At 40.6% G+C, this 19396-nt stretch overlaps 1 protein-coding gene across 1 annotated transcript in view; it reads right to left on the bottom strand.

Moving 5' to 3' along the window:
- GLI3 (GLI family zinc finger 3) overlaps positions 1–11438 on the bottom strand; it is a 425689-nt gene extending 414251 nt beyond the window's left edge. The window contains exon 1 of the mRNA XM_068236373.1: positions 10915–11438. The gene's annotated coding sequence lies outside the window, so the exon portion shown is untranslated. The remainder of the gene's footprint in view (positions 1–10914) is intronic.
- Positions 11439–19396: the final 7958 nt, after the last annotated feature.

The following is a 19396-nucleotide window of genomic DNA, read 5'->3' as shown; positions in this document are numbered from 1 at the left end:
GATCCCTAATTGGCACTTCTCACTTTCTTCAGCCAGTTCTGGTTGACTGTTTCCTGCCTCTACTTCTACTCACTTCCTGCACTATTTTCATCCTCCTTTTCTGCTGGTGATTCACGCACCACTGACTTTTTCATTGCACTTTAATCCTTGTTTCATCAGGTTCTTCCATATATTTTCTGTTGCACATATTACAGCATTATTAGCACTAGCACTTTATTGGTCTCCTACTGGACTACTGGTCTCCTACTACTACTACTGTACTGTGATTATTTGATATTATTACCCTGTCTCACAGCTCTATGTTTTTAATTGTTTTATCTTGTTTTATAGTTGTTCAATAAAGATGTCTTTGCATACTTCATTAATTACTGCATTGGTGCGGTATCTTTGAGGCAAATTCTGTTTTGTTGGGTGGTAAATACTCAATTTAAGAGTTATCGCTGGTTATAGCTGGTGTCTAATGTCTTTCTCTGTCAACTTCCTAGTCCCATAAAAGTTGTCTGGCTCCTGGATTGGATAGACTGGATCCTGAATTCCATACTAATTTCAACCCATATTAAAAATACTAAAATATACTTAAGGAACTATTTATAAGAATGAGGATCAGTCGATTTCCAGAAAAATTGTGTTATTTTTCGGCAAAAAAAAAAATTGCCGTATTTATTAAAGTGGCACTCAAAGTAAATGAACTTTTATAAGGGATCACCACTTTCCCGTGATACGCACTACTCTGTGACCATTGCCAGATATTAGTGATGATCAACACACTCTTAAATGGGAAACCATTATGATCTCGAATTCCGAGCTCATAGACAGAAATGGCCACTTTCACAGTGGTTAACATCATAGACTGCTATGCAGAGAAATGGAGAGTAGTGGTTTTCCTAGAAAGAAATAATGGACATGGACACAGCTGACAAAACATTACTCCATACAGGTGGATGAACCTGCAAATTGCCAATTTAAGTTAATTACAGAATAGCAATGAAAGTGCTGACATCACCACCATAATAAAATCTGGTTACTTTATAAGTGAGCAGAAAATAAGAAAAAAATGTATTTTTACGTATTTGGTTGCTTACTTTATTTTATAAAGAGGCCCCACATTTTTCTACTCCCATGGCACAATAAATTGTCACTGCACTTCATATGTGTAATTCTTGCAAAACAGTGTGATTAATAGATATAAAGATAGCAGCACCGACACTCAGAAACGACACAGACTGTGTCTATTAACAGATCCAGCAACCATTGGAGGTAACTTGTCTACCAACAATAAACATTCCAATTAGGGAATCAAACCCATTTGCAGAATAAAGCAAAATGCATTACTGGCAGCAAATCTCAATGCATATTGATTTGCCTGACAACATGCATACAAAATGGTCCTCGCTGGATAACCAAGAATCAAAGCTAAACAGGATTCATAAACTTGATTATCTGCAGATCTGATACTAAGATGAATGAAAAAAAATTCACAATTAGCCACACAAGGTCAGATCCACAGAATTAGTCAAAGACTGACCCATCAATTTTCCCAGCTCTAGAGTTCAGATTTTTCTCTGTAAACTTTGTCACATGGTTTGTAGTTTTCAACTGACTGTATGGATGGATGGTGAATGGATAGATGGATGGTTGATGGATGGATGCGATGGATAGATGAACACACATTTAAAGTGTCAAATACTTGCTAAGCACCAGGCAACAATTTCTAATCACTTCTGAAGACAGTTTACTGTTTATCTATGAATTTCAAAGTTACTTACAACATTGCATTTGCCATCACAGCAGTTTTATTACTTGTGATTACATATCTTTATTATTAAGCACTGACATCTTCTGCAGCGCGTTACAGAGTATTGTCACTACCTGTTCCTCAGAGGGGCTCATAATCTAATCCCTACCATAGTCATATATCCATCATTGTCTAGGGACAATTTAGGGGGGAGTCAATTAACTTATCTGTATGTTTTTGGAATGTAGGAGGAAACCAGGGTGTCCAGAGGAAACCCATACAGACAAGGAGAGAACATACAAACTCCATACATTTTTTTACACTTCAAATATACCTTAAATATACCATCCTAAAAAGTTGAAGATATCTGACCAGATCAACAGAGATGTTATTGGTAAGTTGCAGAATATCAAAACTTATTTCTGAATTTCTAAACTGTCTCGGAATTTAGAGGCAATGGACAACTTTGCCTTAGTACAAAATAAAATTGTATTTAATCGCATATTACAAAGTCATTTTTCCGACTTCAGTAATAGTGTCATTTGAACTAATGTATTCAGCACATATATGTAGCCTACCACTATTTTTACACATCTCTATGTTGCTTAGAAAGATGATGTGAGTTGCCAAGAACAAAACAATCAAATTCAATCAGTTTTGTTTCCAAGGGCTTGTCCTTATGAAGTCGTAAAATTTGGCTCACAAAACAGGCCAGTGAGTAAGCCTGCCTGGAATAAAATACACAGTGGGTGTGAGAAAAGCATTTACTAAAACAAAGCACAAAGTCTCTTTTCAGGAGAAAAACATTTAAATTTAGATAGTGATCATTTATATTATCAAGCTACACTGCTGTCATGCTTGCTTCAGCATACTTTGGCAGAAAATATCACAGTGGCTGAATTACTAAAAAACTCCTTTCCATCATAGTTTATGTTCGCTTCAAACATCCGGTTAGGTTCAGGGGAGTAAAAGACTAACACTTTCTCCTGGTACTGATGGTGCATGTGAAGTAAACATTCACTGTGAGGAATAGTATTCAGGATGTTTGGCCCTCTTGTCAAAAAATGTCATCAAGTTATCCTTGTTATTTTACATAAAGTTGAAAAACTTTATTAGTCCAGTACAACAAATCTACTATTCCATTAATACTGAACATAAAACTGTGCAAATTATAATGCCTAAAACTTCAATTTCCTTCTTCACAAGTCCCAATGCAAGTACAACATAAGACGCAAGTGTGAACATACTCACATTAAAAACACATTACACATCATTAATAGCAGTGCCACAAATATAGCATTCATTAGAACAACGACTATCTTTAAATCTCTTTCATAAAATCATTAAATCTGGATTTTAGAATAGAGAACATGGCTGGAGTGTGGATATATAAGTACTCCTCATTTTATTCCCAGCTAAAAAAATATAATATATACGTAGTTATACATTATCCATGATTCCTTCAACTGATATGCCATAAAAAGGAGGATTCAGATGACATCTCCTGTGTGCAGTTTGTAAAATATCAGTGAAATGGAGCTTACATGGCAGATCACACTTCCAAATGTGAACAGAGAACCCCACAGCTGTCCTCTCTTTTCCAAAGAACGTCATTTATAAACATTTGTGGCTGAAAACTGCCAAACGTTTCAAACCATATGTTTTGTAAGTTACTTGCTGCCCTTGTATGTTTTCACTTAAAAATAAAAGGCGGTGAGCAGCCGAAGCAAAGATACAATCCATACAATAAAAAAGAAAAAAAAAATCAGTATACAGGAGCTGATGAACAATATACAAAAAATGTAATGAATGGGCTGAAAATGTAATGTAAGGAGTCATAATTCATTTTATCTTAGATTTATTTGCAACATCCCTGGCTAACTTTCTCACTTCCACCTCTATACTGATGAGTGTCAATTTATTATATCTCAGATTTCTTTGCAACATCTTGGGTTAACTCTCTCACATCCACCTCTATACTGTAGATGAAGGAAAAAGTTTTAAGAGCAAAATGGAAATGAATGTTCACTTATACTGTTATTTTTTTTTAATACGTTTGATATTTCATACGTTATTATTTTATTCATATATTTTTTTTTTTTGCTAAGATGCTTCAAAACTTCCTAGCATGTTTTACAGATTGTGCCAACAATAGGACAAAAATTCCAACGACAAAGCAAGCTGTATGACACCTTCAATGAAAGGCTATGGAGCATTCCTTAAAGCCATATATAGCAGCCGAACAGAAAAAGAGGATTATGTTGAGTGATAAGATGGGGAGGGGACTTACCTTGGACCCAGTTAGGCGGAAATAACAGCAGTAATTCTACAAGTCAGTACAGTGTGCTTTCAAAGTCATGCTGGTGTGAAGTAGTGCGGGGCTGGACTGCCTGAGGGCAGTACTAATACACAGATGACTAATGACTAGACCTTGCAGACAATGAATTTGGGGGTTGAAAACTAACAGGAACCTTGTACTACCTTGACAAATGGACTTTCACATTTCCATTCATTAAACAACCTTTGAGCACAATATTGGCTCAGGTCTCGTGGGTAATGAGCTGACACATGTTATTGTTTAGAAATAGGATATGACTTTTTTTTCTCTTCTAATTAATGGACTCACACCACATTTATAAAAGGAGGGGCTGCCATGTCAAGCACCAGCATGATTATCCTGTGATTAGAGAAGGGGGTAGTTTTACTAAGATAATTTACTTGAGGGAGATTTAAAAGCTTCCGCTCTTATTTCTTCTTGTAACAGGAGTTAATCAGAGTATTCACATTTGCCTGGAATTATTCGAGAATGAGACTTACGGTCTTAGTGGCACACACTCAGGTGTGCAGGTCTGAACAGACGTTCGAACGCAAATGTGTCCATAAGCAAATTATGAAGCCATCAAGTTAAAAAATTGCAAAGGTTAATTGAGACAATAATTCTTTTCTGCCATTTTTTTAAACGGTTGGCAAAGTTAAAAGATTTACTTACCTACCCAAGTTTTAACGATTGCCCTACATATTTTCTTTTGCCTTTAAAGTTTCCCCCTAAAATAAACCTAATTTAGAATAATTCTTTGAAAAAGCAGTGTCAAAACTGTTGATTTTTTTTTTTTTACTAGTATCTTCTCCTCAATGAAACCAAACTGTTTTTATAAATGTATCAATGACTACCATCTGACTTTGGTAACAAATAAAGATTTGTTTACACACCGTTCCCTATAAGCAGTGAGAGTGCATGATGAAAAAATATTATTAACATAAAAAGATGTAATGAGTTGCAAGCATTGGTTTTACCTTAAAGATGTGACACGTTTAAACACTGATGTGTTCAAACAACCTTGTCTCACTAAATGTATGTTTTTAGCGGAAAACCCAGATGCTAAGCAAGATAGATAGATGAACAGACAGGGAAATAGATAGATTGATAGACAGACAGACAGAAAGACAGGTAGCATTGAGCCTTGTCTGTCTAAAGGTGTCCACTAATGGTACAATTTTCAGTGAAGAATCGCCTGAATAATCAGATAAATGCGATCGGAAATAAAATGGCATAATACATTGATTATTTAACTATCAATGAATCAATATGTATCTATCACAACCGATTGTAAAAAATATCCGAACGATTAAATTGTCATTGAATGATCACCATTCAAATTGTGCGCAGCTGATTTGGGACATCAACAAGGCTTATTTTCTTGCAATCTGATCGAATTTATCCGTTTGCTCCAGCAAGTCTTTGCTGAAAATTTTACCGTTAGCGGCCACCTTTGGTTAAGCTGGTCACCAATGCCGTAAGGTGTATAGTACATATTTCTGTCTCCAAGGTGTGTTTTTATACAATACAGTAAGGCATATTCCGGACGCTATGGGATACTTAATGACATCTAGGTGTAAGATAGCACATACTTTGCTTTTACATAACAACTGCTGGCTTAAACATGCAACACAGGTATTCTTGAGACTGGACCTAAAAGCTTGTGTAAATGTTTCCTTAAAATGTGCTTTGCATTATTACATGGCTGTGAAATGAAATTTCCATTTCTGTGTCGTTCTACTTTCACACCAGTTTAAATACTAATCAGATGTGACCAAGAGCACATGTAACTGCTGCATTCCTCCACAAACCTGTAATAGAGGCATCAAATCAACCAAGGCCTTTGCTTAATATATATTCCTTCTGCATAATAAGCTGTATGATTCGAAAACTAGTATTTTGGCAGGTCCTCCTCTGTCAAAAAAGATCTATCTAAAGCTAGAAATTAACAAGGGCCACTTATTGCACACATCACTGCCTATAGCAGCTCCTAAAATCTTCAGAAGGGGATGTTAAAGTCGGAAGCTTAGCGGCCTCATAAAACTGTTGTTGGGGCCAGGAACACATAGCATATTTAATCTGCAAACTGTGCAAGTCTACAATGATTTCAGCAAGATCTGAGGCATGCCCTCAAGGTTTTCAGGGACTTGGGATTAGGGAGTTGATAAGATCCTCTGCTGCCCACAGACATGCTATTTCTTCTGCACTTAAACACAAATGCATGGAGACGTTTGACTGCTGCTTAGCATTGCCGCTCAGGCTATATAAAAGCTTTGCAAGCTCCTTTTGCTGTCAATATATCAAAGTTAGATGTAGGAAAAGAGAAAAAAAAGGGGGGGGGGGGGATCATCAAAGTGTGAAATTTCATTGAAAGTCCTTGTTAGCCTACATGAGGCTTTTTTTTCCTCCCTCAGACCTATTCGAATACCTGCAGAAAGTAGAGAGATGACAGGACTGTTGGAAGTATTGGGAAAGTTTATATTGGGCACCCTGTTGGTTTATGCTCTTCCCCCTCTTGTCCATTGTATATTGGTTTAAAGCACAGCAAGCTAATTCTCATGCATGAAGGGCAAAGGGTATTGTTGTGTTGTTTTCTTTCAGACTCTCACAGCTTTAATGGGCATGAGGAAGTATTACACTCTTGGGTGAAGTCTTGCAGGCCTTGACAGCAGGAGAGGAAACCTGCAAAGAACCCCCTTGGCCTGATTAACCTTTTTAGTGCTGTGAGGGTTCTCAAACCACTGAAGTTTCTTTTTTTGCTTTCAGCATGGCAACTGATTAATCCCTCCAGCACTGCAAAATCTGCTCAGCAATAGTTAGCCTGTTTTGAACATGGCCTGGAATTTGCCATCCTGTCTCCAGAGCTGCAGGACATTGCTAAAGCTGTCAGTAGGGTGAATGGGCGCAATTAACCCGTTTGGTGCTGAACCGTGTTCTAAACAAATCAGTTGACAATGTATGTAATGTACTCTGCACCACAGACACATAACTGCACTTTATCCCACCTTTAACAAATCCATTATTTCTACTGCAAAAGTTTGCCTGAGGTGGGGATTTGCTTGCAGTACTTCCATGCCGACAAGAAGCTTCAACTTGAAGGCTAATCTGGTGCAGCCTAGATGACTTACCATTCCAGGTTTAAGGAAGTTTTGAAAGACTCTTATTTTTACATTAATTCACTGGCAGTCTGACCCTGCTCACTTGCACGCAATCTACCAATAAAAGTCAAGACAGAGAACGGACCACGAGACTTAATGACCATATAAAACACATGTTCTTTTCAGAATCTCCATTGCACCATACCTGCTCTTTCTCTGCACATCTTATAAAGCCACACAAAGAACTTCTTCTCACTGTATTGTAAAAGTGCTTAAACACTACAACGCAAACTGTATGTTTTCCTGTATCTGCTACAATAAAATAAATGCACCAATCAGTGGCATAAAATCACCGCTATATGAAACCAACTACTGACTTCAGTATTACTGTATTTGCATGGAAAAAAGTACATTAGAATGAATCCTATATAATTACTGGGTGGCAATTTTAAATGTATGTTACTTAGGGCTAAAAGGCACATATTACCAGTATTAGAACACTGCTACACATTGTAGTATCTATTTTATCCAGTGATAATTGAAATATTTATTGATCAATACTATAGTAAGAGAAAAAAAGTACAAGTCTTTCTAAGAGGCACTAATAAATAGTTCTGTTACACGCCAAGTATATATATATATATATATATATATATATATATATATATATATATATATATATATATATATATATAAAGCTTTGGGATTGAAGTTTCCCTCCATCAAAATAATCTTGACAATGCTAATTTAGAAACCGCAAGGCCACTTTTAATTTTTAATAAAGCACCTAAATGAAATAATTATAAGGCCAATCAGTGTGAAAATTTCTAAATTATAAAGCAATTACATTAAGAAAAACCTGAGAATGAATATCATAAGCAGAGCTATTCACATTCCAATTATTAATCTCTAAATAAGCAAACAAAACCATGAATCCTTGAAGATGAATGAATTCCATGTTTTCAATTACATAGACTGGCCATGCAAAAGAAAAAAAATGAGGAAGAGAAAGAAAGAAAGAAAGAGAGAGAGAGAGAGAGAGAGAGAGAGAGAGAGAGAGAGAGACTGGCGCCCTCTTTAAATTGTTTTTGTTAATTTTCTTTAACCCTTTGAAGTATCCCAGACAGGAAACAAATGAAAGATTGTCTTTTGTGGCAATTATCATGCATTCAATCTCTAAGCTACTACATAAGATGCTCTCCACAACACTGACGGGTTTTGGCAACTTTTGCAAAAACACCCATGCCTGCCTGAGTTTATATGATGGGTTACGCTTGTTAAGCTATCACCACCATTTATGGTTGAGTGTTCCATATAATGCTTGCAGTTAATTGATAGAACTTTGGCCATCTTCATAAATTGAGGCAGATGTAGTAGCTTAAAAAAAAGTTCTGATCCCCAACTGCATGTGTTTAGTAGATGCTGCTTTGAAGGGGTATAGAACAAAAAGAACATATTTATGTTTCAAAGTCCTACACAACAACCATAAGTCAGCCTATCTTCTTGCTAATTCACTAATCCCATGCTGCCACATCAATGCTGAATGAGAAAAGCTGCTAAAGTTTATGCTTCTGCCTGTGTTAAGTTTTATTAGCCTCACACTGAACTGCATCTGTTATCCACTTCAGTCTGAAAAGAGCATGTGGGTAAACAGAGTAAGTACATATGCCTCCAAAACCCCAGCATCCGCTTTACTCCTTTTTTTGTCTATCAAAGCTATTTACTTAAAAGGTGTAGATCAGTTAATCCAGTCTGGTTTGTGGTGTTCTGTGTATTTACTTTACCTCCTTCTCTTCCCTTTCTCTCTCCACTTGGAGAAAGTATCTAGCATGATTCATCTAGCCCAGAGTCCTTGTTTGCCCCTGTGGAAAGTGCTTGGCCCTTCAACCACAGTCCAAAGGGTAGTTTCAATAAATGACTCTAAATCCTACATAAATTACTCTAAATTCTACATCCTGTAGTTATGGTTCATACAGTTTCATACATCCTACACAAACAAAAACAAAACAATTCTAACAAAGCAAGACACATTCTAAGCAAAATGTTTTGTATACAGATTGTTGTTTTTTTACACATCAAACTACTCAGAAGTCCAGCAGAGTTTTCTACTAGTTGTGTAAAAAATTGGTGGATTATTCTTGTTTACTGAAAACCACATTCTCAATACAGATGACAGCAATGAAACCAAAAACATAACAAAAGTTTCAAAGTTTTCGGGCTAATATTCAATCACATCAGCTATGCAGCTGGAAAGTCATCTAATAATGTAGTTAGAAGTGCTGCTGGTAAGAAGTGCTGCATGTGGATTCCCTCCCTCTTCTTCCAGATGTGGGAGGACTGTGTTTGAGATCCAGAGTTTCAGCCAGCACAAGGCTGGCGTACAGCTCTACTCTGGGAGTCGGGACACTGGAAATCTGCTCAGAAATGTTTAGTGCAAGTTGAGAATTTGCTCTAAAGAGACAAGGGGAGGGAGGAACACAACACTGCAGGAGATGAGTAACCACACAATAATTGTTCTTCAAACATATCTGCGCGCCTAGAACTCTAAACTTCCACACCTGATCAGAAGTTAAATTCATAAAGTATATGTTATAAAAGTAAACTAGAATCTACATAGTGACGATCATTAAGACTCTCAAATATAAGCACACGTTTTAAGCAAACGAGAAACAAAATAACTGCTTATATTTGATAAAAGTTATAAAAACACCAATACAATACTATGTGCTTAGTAAACAAGGGTCCCACCACTGTTGAGACCAAAGCCACTCTTTCTTCCTCAGTGGTCCCACTTTTTGAACTGGTGAGAAAATCTAAATAAATGAATATATCATCTAACTAATACAAATATTTATACTGCTAACAACTGTGTTCAGTAGTTGTTGCTTTTCTCCTTTTCCACTGGAAGTAAAGCAACTGCAGTGTTTTTTTTTCAGTATCATTCATCTCCCCATGAAGATGATGACCTTTGTTAGCATAAGTGCACACAGAAAATGTGAGATCTGTTTCCGGGGGGAGGGGGGACCTTTTCCAAAAATGTGGCTTTTGTTACCATCATTAGCAATAATATTCATAAATGGTGCTCTTTCATCTCATTCTAGAAAGTTGAGGGCTAAGCAGTAATGCAAGGGATCTTACTTTGCTGCTGCAAACATGGCAAGCGCAGATTAAAAGCATGGAGATAGAGTAAAACAAAACGTCTGCACAAAAGTTTGCAGGGAAAGTTTGCAGGGAAAGTTTGCAGCAGCAGAGAAAAACTTCCCATCGTTATTTAAACAGCAAACACAGCTTTCTCTCCTCCTTTCCTGCCTTCGCGTGTGTGGTTCATTGTAAAACAAAGACTCCCACATGCACACACACACATAAAACAACATTTGCACAAAACTCATACCTTCCATCCAAGCTTCCCGGAGCACAGCTGGGCTTCCCTGCTGCCAGCACAGAGCTGCGCCTGACATGGGCTGCACAACCCCCCAAGTGTCAGGCTGAGCCTCTACAAGGTGCCCCCTGGCTGATCTGCCTCCCTCCCAACAGCCACAAACTGAGCACTTGGCTTTCTCATCGGACTCCTGCATCGGCTGCAGGGATCCTGTAATCTGATCCTTCTTCTGACTCACAACAGCAGCAGCAGCAGCAGCGATTCTGACATTTCTGATTTTTATTTGGAATAGTACAGAAAAGTAGCAAAGTGAGAGAAGACAGAAGTGCAGGAGCCGTCCGGGATGTCACCGTGACACATGCAGCACAGATCAGCGCATACTCACTCGTTTTCTTTCAAAGTTTCTCCGCTCAACTCTTCCTTCTCTCACACTTTACACTGGCATTTTTCCGCTTTTCCTTCCCGTCCTCCTCTTTTCTCTCCCTCCTCCTCCTCCAGTCCAAGTTTTACAGATGTTGCTTCCCTCTCAACTTGAGCAGGAGCTGAGGCTGCGGACTGTTGTACATATAAACTGCAGGATGTGTGACTAGTCAGACTGGGTGGGTGCATGTGAGTTAGAGGTTTAGGCAATGTTGTGTACTATGCTTATTCACTGCATAAACCTGGAGGATAAATACATCTAAGCTGCTTTTATTTATTTTTCACCTCCATCCCCTTAATAAGATGAATCCAGCAAGAGGGATAGTGGAGGGAGTGGCATAAGTTACAGAAGACAGAGGCTGGGAGGTGGAGATGGAGGAGGGCTGTGTGTGTGTGTGAGTGTATCTCTCCCCTGTGGCCGGTCGGTAATGTCAGTGAATGGAGCTGTGTGTGCGATGCTGAACATGCCTAGCTCCCAGCAAGGAAGAGAGACACACACGTGTGGCGCCACCCCTCGCCTCCCGGGCATTCCATCTCCCACTCAGTGTTCAGCCATGGAGCGGACACTCCCACCGCAGCTAGGCGGGGAGGGATAAAGCGGGAAGGAGGGAAAGTAGAGAACAGCGAAGAGTTGGCTTCATACAGAGAGTGCTTAGCAGAAATGTGAGAAAACAAATGTACATCGTTCTTGCTTTGTGCCAGGCTTATAAACACCTTTATGCATGTTTACGTGTTGTTTATTACTGCTTAGTTTTTCAGCAAGTGCAATGATTTTATTTTAGTTTGTGAATCAGTTTCATGGTCATACTTTTTTGTTGTTGTTGCACTGACGTTTTCTGTTGCAGTTTTGCAGATCACATTGAGCATTCTGTGTTACTTGCATGAGTACTTAAAAAAAAAATAATTTTTAAATCCTTAAAGTAAAGGGGAGTGGGGAATTGTACATTCCTCCAGCCCCCTCCAGGCTTATTGCCTCTTGCCATTCTCCTCCACCTTCTGCCTGGTTCTTCTGCAGTTGGCCCTGGAAAGTCCTCCGGTCTGGGGCCAGCTGCGTTTGCCTGGCCGTGCGTGCGTCACCGGGAGCATTGTACACCTGCACAGAATGCGCCTGGCGACCAGGGAACACGCGCGTCCAGCCTGCGCCTGCCCCGATTGGACGGCCTACAGAAGATCCAGGAGGCTGCGGAGGACAGTAAGGGAGCGATCTGCCTGGAGGGGGCCCCAGACATGTATAATTTTTTTTCTTCCTGCCCCATCTCAGGTACACTTTAAAGTGACACTGACCTAAGCTAAAAACGAAATACTGAACGTTCCTGGGGCTTCCTCCAGCCCGCGTAGCCCGTGAGGTCCCTTTGGGTCCCTTCCGTTCTCTCGCTGGCGGCTCCATTAGTTGCGTGACCTGGCCAAGAAACGCCTGACTCCATCATGCAGAGCGTTCTGTGCATCTGCAGTTCTCAAAAGAATAAACTGCGGCTCCGTTAGCTGTGCATGTATGGCCCGTCCGTGCGCCCATCTCGATCGTGCGCTCGTCACTGTGAGCATTCCGCGCATGCATGTTTCATGAAAGAATGAACTGCATGGCGACAGGCATGTGATCATGCATAGTTAAGCACGACTCCGGGATGGATAGTGCAACTAGCAGAGCCACCAGCAGGAGAATGGAGGGGCACCAGAGGACACCGGGGGATCTCATAGGGTATGGGGGGGTTAAGGAAGACCCAGGTAAATGCGGTATTTCCATTTTTAGATCTGTTCAGGGCCACGTTAAGGCTATATTCACAGTTGTGCATTGCATTACCACAAAGCGCATGCATTAATAGTGGCAGTGAAGCATGCTTTTCATTGACTGTATGCTTCACTGCATGTGATGCAACGTGTGGACAACGTGCGGTGCCGCTTTTCCGTTCCATCGCATTCCTGCTGTAACAGGGAATTAAACGTCCACTGTGAACCTAGCTTTATCTCAGAGTTTTGTGTTTGAAGAGCTTCGGAATACTTCGGATAAAGATGGTCATGGCTGTCTTGCTGCTGGAAAGTGGCAGAGTTTCAGGACGCTAATGATTTACAGGCAGGTGGGGACTTGCTGCCGTGGTCACCTGCTAATCCTTGCAGCTCTGAGTTTGAGCTAAATATTAAAGTGTACCTGAGACAATATATATATATATATATACATATATATATATAAATATATATTCATACCTGGAGCTTTCTCCAGCCCCCATCAGGCTGATTGCACCATCGCAGGCCTCCTGGATCCTCTACTAGGCGATCAGGTAAATCCGCAAGTCGCAGCAGTAGTACTACTGCACAGGTGCAGAACACTTCCGGCGACGGGAGCGCAATTGGGGGCGTGGCTGACCCGTACAATCGCACTTCCCCTCTGATTGGAAAAATTACAGGGCCACCTGTAATTCTCATCCAGGCACCCTGGGAAGACGGCAAGGGAGAAATCAACCTGAAGGGGGCTGGAGGAAACCCAGGTATGTACAGTATAATTTTTTTTATCATCGTCTCAGGTTTGAGTTATGATTCAATTATTGATTTATGATTCAAAAAATGTACTCTTAAAGAGACACTAAAGCGAATAAAAAATTATGATATTATTATTTGTATGTGTAGTACAGCTAAGAAATAAAACATTAAGATCAGATACATCAGTGTAATTGTTTCCAGTACAGGAAGATTTAAAGAGGAACTCCAGTGAAAATAATGTAAAAAAAAAAGTGCTTCATTTTTACAATAATTATGTATAAATGATTTAGTCAGTGTTTGCTCATTGTAAAATCTTTCCTCTCCCAGATTCACATTCTGACATTTATTACATGGTGACATTGTTACTGTGGGCAGGTTATGTAGCTGTTTCTAGCTGTTCTGGCTGTTACAGACAGCTGTAAACAGCCATTTCCTGTCTGTGAGTCTTGTTACATTGTGGCAGTTTGCCCAGAGTACCGCGGTACTCAGAGCTTCTTGTGGGAGGGGTTTCACCACAATATCAGTCATACAGCGCCCCCTGATGGTCTGTTTGTGAAATGCAATAGATTTGTCATGTAAAAGGGGGTATCAGCTACTGATTGGGATAAAGTTAAATTCTTGGTCGGAGTTTCTCTTTAAGAAACTCCAGTTGTTATCTCTATACAAAAAAGCCATTAAGCTCTACGACTTTCAAAGTCGTGGAGAGGGCTGTTATCTGACTTTTATTATCTCAACTGTTAGTTAATTTTTTACTTTTCCTCTGCCAGAGGAGAGGTCATTAGTTCACAGACTGCTCTGAAAGAATCATTTTGAATGCTGAGTGTTGTGTAATCTGCACATATTAGAGAATGATGCAATGTTAGAAAAAAACACTATACACCTGAAAATAAAAATATGAGAATATTTTCTGTGCTGCTAATCTTCTAGTAATTATTCATAGTACACAACCAATTCATTATATCATATTTTTTTTTTCGCTTCAGTGTCTCTTTAAGTTGTGTTCCCTGTTCAATTGTCTGATATCTGTCTTTCAGAAACCTTTACCTTATTATCATCCCACAAATACAAGACAATTGTAGAGAAAATATTGTAACAAAATAATTTGCAATTTTTTTTTTTTTTACAATATTGCTTTATAAATTATTTAGTGTTTGGCAATTGTAAAATCTTTCCTCACCCTGATTTACATTCTGAAATTCAGAACAGGTGTTGACATCTTTCGTGCTGTCAGGTGATCTCTGTGGAATGTTTGTTTGCTAGAGTTCTGAACCCAGTATAAAATTGTCTCCCAAGAATTCCGCATAGCTAAACAGCCTAGGCTAAGCATCACTTAGAGGGCAGGGCTACATACCAATATACAGCAGTCTATAGATATAGGAATTGTTTCTGATGCTGAAACTAGGATAAGTATAGTAAAAGTGGGTATCCTGAATATTTTACTTTATTCTACTGTATGTAACTAGTCAGGCATAAAATCCAAAATCATTTTTTTTATTTTTATCTTGTAAGCAAGTAATATGGGTGCTAACCAGGAAATCCAAAAGTTAAAAGTCACTCTTACTTTTCTTGTTGATAAAAGATCATTCCCCAGTTTACCCGACTCTTATTTGGTTCATCTGCCACACAAAGGAAGTTGCAGGGCATGCTGGGTTTTCTTTTTTTCTTCTTTACTTTCCACTCAGACTTAAAGAGACTCCGTAACAAAAATTGCATCCTGTTTTTTATCATCCTACAACTTCCAAAAGCTATTCTAATGTGTTCTGACTTACTGCAGCACGTTCTACTATCACCATCTCTGTAATAAATCAACTTATCTCTCTCTTGTCAGACTTGTCAGCCTGTGTCTGGAAGGCTGCCAAGTTCTTCAATGTTGTGGTTCTGCTATGAACTCCCCCCTCCAGGCCCTCTCTGCACACTGCCTGTGTATTATTTAGAGTAGGGCAGCTTCTCTCTTCTCTCTTATCTTTTACAAGCTGGATAAATCCTCCTCTGAGCTGGCTGGGCTTTCGCATACTGAGGAATTACATACAGGCAGAGCTGTCTGCACTCTGCAGGAAGAAACAGCCTGACACTTTAGTGGAAGATAGCTGCACGGGAGAAGGAACTCACAAATGATCTCTTGAGATTCAAAAGGAAGGGTGTATACAGCCTGCTTGTGTATGAATGTATTTTCTATGTGTGGACATACTGTACATCAACCTACTTCCTGTTTTGGTGGCCATTTTGTTTGTTTATAAACAAACTTTTAAAAACTGTTTTTAACCACTTTTAATCCGGCGAGGAGCGGCGAAATTGTGACAGAGGGTAATAGGAGATGTCCCCTAATGCACTGGTATGTTTACTTTTGTGCGATTTTAACAATACAGATTCTCTTTAACTAATGCAGCCTAATTGGCTGAAGCCTCTTCCCTGCCGTTTTCCTCTCCCACACCTTTGCTCTTCTCTGATTGGCCAATATTTCTCAAGCTGAGAAGATGCAGAGTCACACAATGACAAAGCACTTTCTTTTGCAGAGCTGAATGGGAGTGTCTTAAGACTGGGTGGAGGGCGGCCAATGAAAACACAGACAGAGTAAGGGGGGAAATTATGTCAGGATTGGCTTCACGATAGACATACTCAAGATGGAAAATCCAAAGGATTTTCTCTTTTTTTAATATAGAAAAATAACTAAAATCAAAATGTGGAAAGTGCATTTGAATGCTTGGGGGTGCAACTTTCAGCTGAGAAAAACATTAACATATTGCTGATCTACCGCCCACCAGAAAAGGACTCGGACTTCCTTAAAGGAAACCAGAGAGGAATTATTAAAAGTTATTTATACATATCTGGGGCTTCCCGCAGCTGCAGAAACCCTGATCGCTCCCACGCCGCAGTCCTCAGCTTCCTCCGTTCGCCGGTGCGGGTCCCGTCCTTCCAGGGGGCGTGGCCAGCCTACGCCAGTGAAGTGCACTGTTTGCGTATCTCTCCAGCAGCCGCTGGAGAGGTACGCAAGGAGCGCACTTCAGCTACGATCGACTGGCCAGTCAGGCTGAAGTGACGGGACCCGCACCGGCGAACGGAGGAAGCCGAGGACCGCAGTGTGGGAGCGATTAGGGTTTCTGCAGCTGCGGGAAGACCCAGGTATGTATAAATAACTTTTAATTATTCCTCTCTGGTTCTCTTTAAAGGAAACCTTAACTGTAGAAAAAAAATGAGTTTTACTTACCCGGGGCATCTACCAGCCCCCTGCAGCCATCCTGTGCCCTCGCAGTCACTCATGGCTCCTCTGGTCCCCCGCTGCCAGCTAGTTTCGTTTTTGCCGACCGGGAGTCGGCCGGCTGCCATGCATTTTTACGCGTTACGGGTGTAATGCATAAAATGTTACGCATTGCAACCGTAACATGTAAAAATGTACTTGTTGATGTCTGCAATAGCTTCCTGCACCATCAGGGATGCGTAAAAACATACGCATGGCGGCCAGCCGACTCCCAGTCGGCAAAAACGAAACCAGCTGGCAGCGAGGGACCAGAGGAGCCATGAGTGACTGCGAGGGCACAGGACTGCTGCAGGGGGCTGGTAGATGCCCCAGGTAAGTAAAACTCATTTTTTTTTTACAGTTAAGGTTCCCTTTAAGGAACTTGTAGATCTCCTATGCAACCTAACACTGGAACACCCCAGATAGATTGTTCTTGGAGATTTCAATACATGGGTGGATGACTCCTCTTCACAATTTGGAATAGAGCTACCTTGTGCCTTATATGAACTGGGCTTCTTCCAATCAATCAGCTCTGCTACTCACAGGAAAGGTCACACTCTGGACCTTATATTCCATACTGGGCTGTCAATAGCCAATGTGGAAATTAATCCTGTTGCCTGGTCAGACCATCACACTATCCACTTCTCCCTCTCAATACCAGCTGTCAAACACCAGTTCAAGAATCAAATAAAATATCGCCGCTTAAAAGGGCTAACACCTCAACATATCCGAGATAACCTTATCTTTGATGAATTGACTGACTCCAGCTTGGACCCTGATACTCTGGTGTTTAAATACAACAAATGTTTATTCTCCACCTTTGAGACCATTGCTCCTCTGTGCACCAAATATCTTACTCCACACCATCATGCACAGTGGTTTGATAACTCTATAAAAGAGCTGAAAAGACAAGGCCGAAAACTTGAGAGACTGTGGCGCGAATCTCAGTCCACAGAAGACAAACATGCCTTAATCCTCCACTTGAACTACCAAAAGGTAATCACGGGAAAAAAATCATCCTTTCTATCACAAGAAATTGCAAATGCAGTTAACAAACCAGCCCAACTGTTCCGCACAGTGGGAAAACTCTGCAACCCAGCATGTCAAAAACTTAATATTGAGTCATCAAAGGACCTCTGTGACCAATTTGCCCATTTCTTCACAGACAAAGTCTCCGCTATAAGGTCCGCCATCTAACTTACAGCATCTGAGCCTAATATAGCGCCGAAGACGATTAGCAGGGACAACGCAACACCTTGGTCAAACTTCAAAGAAATTGATGAAGAAGTCACATCAAGCATCCTCCTTCACCTCCGCCTAACTACCTGTGACCTAGATCCTGGCCCAACACAGTTCATGTTGAACTGCCGCAACCTGTTTGTACCTGTATTCCTCAAAATTGTTAACTGTTCCTTACAATCAGGGATATTTCCTGCTTTACTGAAGGAAGCAATCATCAGGCCCCTCCTCAAAAAACCCTCCCTGGACCCAGATGCAATGACCAGCTACAGACCTGTCTCTAACCTTCCCTTTCTGGGTAAGCTAATTGAGAAAGCTGTATACCTCCAGCTAGAAGCCAAAATCCTACAAAACAACAGCTATGACCCATTCCAGTCTGGCTTCAGGAAACACCACAGCACTGAAACTGCCCTCAGCCAAATATGCAACCACCTGCTCATGGCAAGAGACAGAGGAGAGTGCTCAATCCTCATACTGCTAGACCTTTCTGCAGCCTTTGATACAGTTGACCATGACATCTTGATAAAAAGGCTACAGGAATACTGCGGCATTGATGGCATAGTTCTTCAGTGGTTCCAATCCTTCTTGAGTGGCAGAACCCAAAAAGTGTCTATGGGGCCCTTCCTGTCCACCCCTGTACCACTTAAGTACGGGGTGCCACAGGGCTTAATCCTCTCTCCCCTGCTTTTCACGATTTACATACCGCTTGGAAAACTAAACATGGCCTGACATCAGGGGTGCTCGGATGTGCCTCATCCATGAATTCGGCAATCCGCGTGGTTGCAAAAAAAAAATCCGCATTCGGCCCCGCCGCATGCGGATTTTCGTCCGCGTCCACGCAACCACGCGGATTTTCTGCCGTGAATGGCGTAATCACGCGTGGATTCCCGCCCGGAGGCGGAATTTCTTTTAACGCTAATAACAAAGCCCCCATACATGCTACAATCCCCCAAATTGCATGGATTATCGAGGTGATAAGGGGCAACATAACTTCAACATACTTTTTTTTTTTTTTTAATGGCTTTTAAAGACAAATCACCACTGTAAATGGGGCTATTAATTGGTAATACGTGGTTTTAAAAAGGGATATACGCGTTAAGCAATCAAAGAGGTGAAGGCGAGTTCCAATGGCACTTGGCGGCGAAGGTACCGCTGGAGGAGGATGAGTGGCTGACGCCAAAAAGGCCCCAGAGAGGTTTTTGTAATTTGTTTGGTTTTTTTTTGTTTTTTTTGCAGCAATTAGCAATGACATCGCAGCAGAGTTGTCAGTGGACACGGGCAGTGTGAACGCAGAGTGCAGTGGTGGTAGCGACTGAGTCAGGAGAAGGACTATGCGGGCGGTCAGTTTAGCAGCACAGAAGGACCACGGCAACATACTGGTAGTAGTAGTAGCAGCACAGCGTCATAGTGCTGGCCAAAAAATTAAATGCACCCGGTGACCCGGGCAGTGTGAATGCAGACAGAGTACATTAGTGGAAGCGATTGAGTCAGGAGGAGGAGG

This window comes from Hyperolius riggenbachi, chromosome 5 (assembly GCF_040937935.1).
Source record: "Hyperolius riggenbachi isolate aHypRig1 chromosome 5, aHypRig1.pri, whole genome shotgun sequence".
NCBI classification, from domain to species: domain Eukaryota; kingdom Metazoa; phylum Chordata; class Amphibia; order Anura; family Hyperoliidae; genus Hyperolius; species Hyperolius riggenbachi.
The sequence above is the reverse complement of the archived record's forward strand: the minus strand, read 5'-3'. Positions and strand labels throughout refer to the sequence as shown.